Source organism: Halyomorpha halys, unplaced genomic scaffold (genome assembly GCF_000696795.3).
Source record: "Halyomorpha halys isolate HHAL.00 unplaced genomic scaffold, Hhal_1.1 Scaffold234.1, whole genome shotgun sequence".
Lineage (NCBI taxonomy): Eukaryota > Metazoa > Arthropoda > Insecta > Hemiptera > Pentatomidae > Halyomorpha > Halyomorpha halys.
The window spans coordinates 119,490-122,933 of NW_027111802.1; positions in this window are offsets into that span (position 1 = coordinate 119,490).

Here is a 3,444-nt window from a genome sequence, read left to right on the forward strand (position 1 = left end):
AAAAAAAAAAAAAAGTAAAAATAACAGAGGTATACAATGAAAAGTAAAATTTAATAAGAAAAATTAAAGCCTGCAAGCAGTAAATGAAAACAGTAATAGTAACGGATAGATAAGAGATAAAATAAGAGAAGAAATATTAAAGAAAGTACAAATTAAGAGATGAAAAAAAAAAAGAATAAAATCAAATGATGAGAATCATTTGATTATCTCATCATTTGATTTTATTCTTTTCTTTTTTCATCTCTTAATTAGTACTTTCTTTAATATTTCTTCTCTTATTTTATCTGTTATCTATCCGTTACTATTACTGTTTTCATTTATTGTTTACAGCCTTTAATTTTTCTTATCAAATTTTACTTTTCATTGTATAACCCTGTTATTTTCCACTGATGTTTTTTTTTTGTTTTTTTTTTTAAACCGTTGGTTCAATAAAAATAGAATACCATTTACTATTAGAGGTTTTTTTTACCACACCTGGACAATATTTCATTCATTAATACACACAGTCAATCAACAATCTTCCACCATCCTTTAATTTTTTTTTAACATTGTTAAAAAGTCCAATGTTTCAGCCAATTAAAGAAGGTTACAAATGTTATTACATCAAGGTGTAATAGTGTTGAATTAATTATAATTAAACTATTTTATATTAATGAGTGGAAAAATAGTACGATTTTACTGTAACCAGTGACCTGGGGAGAATAGCCTCCAAAAAGTTTTTTAAATATTTTATGTGAGTGTAAAATTGTAAAAATTAAATATTTAAGATTGTCCTAGAGGATGGTCAAATTGGCCGAAACGTTGGGCTTTTAAGGAAATAAGGAATGTTTTGAGACTTTATATTTGGATACATTTATTATTTAAACAATGATAACCAGTCTCAAGAATGTGAAAAGATTATATATAAAAAACTATATCATGGAAAAGTGTGACACTAAATTATCACTGTACATATAACGTAAAAACATTTATCCAAAATCCTCGATCCCTGGCAATTACCAGCTAAAGTGAAAAATGTCCGAAAATCAGGTAAAAATACCCAAATCGACAGCAGTGATATAAAGTAGAGATTTGAGTGAATTTTGAAGTTCGGTGAGTCCCTTATCTGTTGGTAATTTAAAGGAACAAAAACATTAAGAAAATAAATAGTAATAAACCCATCAAGAATTAGATAAACATTTAAGATCCTGAAATTTTATCTGATATATCGCTGCTTTTCTTGAATAGTAGCACATCTTACAAAAAAATCTTTGCTTTTATTTGGAATTGGACGTATTCCAGAGATAGTACCATTGACTGTGGTTACTTTCTTTATTGAGGTCGTCCTACAAACTTTCCTAAAGATATTAGTTGTTAAAAATTACCATCAGTCTACAGTAAAATCTATAGAATAACTCAGACACAAAATTTATAAAATATGTTATTTTTTTTGTTAAATGTGCCACTATTCAACAAAAGCTGCTATATGTACCACATCTTATTTATTTATAGGGAATAAATATGAAAATTTCCTTGATTATTCAAAGTTCATTGTTTCACATCTGAACAAAATGAATAAATAACAATAATAATAACAAACCTGAACAATGTCACAAATCTAAGATCCTAAGGAGGGGACAGGCCTTTCGGTCAATTAGGTGCTAAATTAAAATAGCTCTAACTAAAAAAGACAGGTATGTTTTATCCATCTATGTCTTTTGTTCAATTAAGACTTTTCCATTTTGGGTATAAATTCTTCCCTCTCTCTTTTCATACCTTTAAATTAATTTTAAATATATGGAAACTGTTTTATTTGTAATGATTTATGTATTAATTTTCAAAACTAATTTCTTTATATTATCTTTATTTCTTTTGTATTAGTGTTCAACATCTCATGGTATTTTCCCATTTCCAGGATTAGAATACTAATGATTTTAATATTGTGTATATTTAAAACAATAATATTATTAGGTGAGTGGGTAGCTCATAGGCAAGGCACTGTGCTACTAACTCCAAGGACTCAGGGTCGAATCCAGCTGTGGCAGATAATTATTTTATGTTTCAATGTAGCTGAGAATCAGCCCTGTGGATTCGGGTGCACTCCGGGGTCCATCCTGGCTCATAAGGTGGACCTTAAATTGGATAAAAATCTGGCAATCAAGCATGATCCTGATCAAATGATGACCTCCTTGCACTACCATTGGTCTAGTAATAGTAGTTTTTTTTTTATTCAATACCAGGTCGGCCTGGTGGGCCTTACATGCCTAATATAACAGTAATATTTTTTTTTTCTTTAACTATTGATTATGGGGGAGGGGTATAGTCTGGTGCAAAAGACACCCCTAACTATTTACAACACTATAAATATTGAAATATTGTAAATAATAATGATGAATTATAATATATATGTATATAGACATATACATAATAAATAAATAAAAATATTAATTCTTTAGAAGAGAGAGACAAAAAAAGGAAAGTTGATAACAAAAACTATATTTATAGCTTTAATAAAACAAATACTTGACTTCTAATAGAAAAAAAGGTTAATTTGAGGAAAAGAAGAAGAGAAAAAATAAATAAAATAGCGGTGATGTCAAGAATAGTATATAATTATCTGCTGTCGCCTCATTCGAATCCAGGTCCTTGGAGTTAGCAGCACCTTGACCTTGCTCACTGGGCCACCCTGTTCCCTGGTGTCAAATTTTAAATTTCCAACTGAAATTTAAGAATTTATTATTTTTTTAAAACATAAAGGGATTAGGCTTAATCCCATAAAGTCAGTTATTTTGTATTACTCATTCAAGAATAGAGGTTTTATTTCCCTTTTTCACCATGCTTAATTTAATTCAAATCCAGTCCACCAATCAGTTTTATCTATGATATCTCCTAACATTGTATGCACAATTAACCCAAGGGAATATCTGAATTAAACAGTCGTGATGAATGACTGAAATTCAGGCCGAAACATCAGCAAAATTAAAATAAATTCCACTTATTTGTATTTCCCATTAATGACTGCACACTTGACTATCCTCTTCTCACATTCAATCTAAGGTCAACAATAAACACCTCAGGCAGTTTTTTTTTTAAAACGGTGGTATAGTAAAAATATTAATAGTATTTTGATATGGTAAGAATCATTAAATTCCTCAAATTAAATATTTCTTACAATACTGTTTGACCCGTCATCAGCCGCTAGGTCGATTTTAACACAGATGACCATGCGTGAGACTTTTTCTCACATTTCTTATTTAGATCTCTTGAACGTATTTTTTAAAATATAAAATTTTGATTTAGATTAGGTTTATTTAAGCATAAAAAAAAATTATTTGATACAAGAGCAAATTAGTTTTAAAAAATTTAAATTAAAAAAAAAACATAATTATAAAATAGTAATAAACATAATATAATATTTTAGGCAGACAAAGTTATAAAAAGAATTAAAATACAGATATATCATAT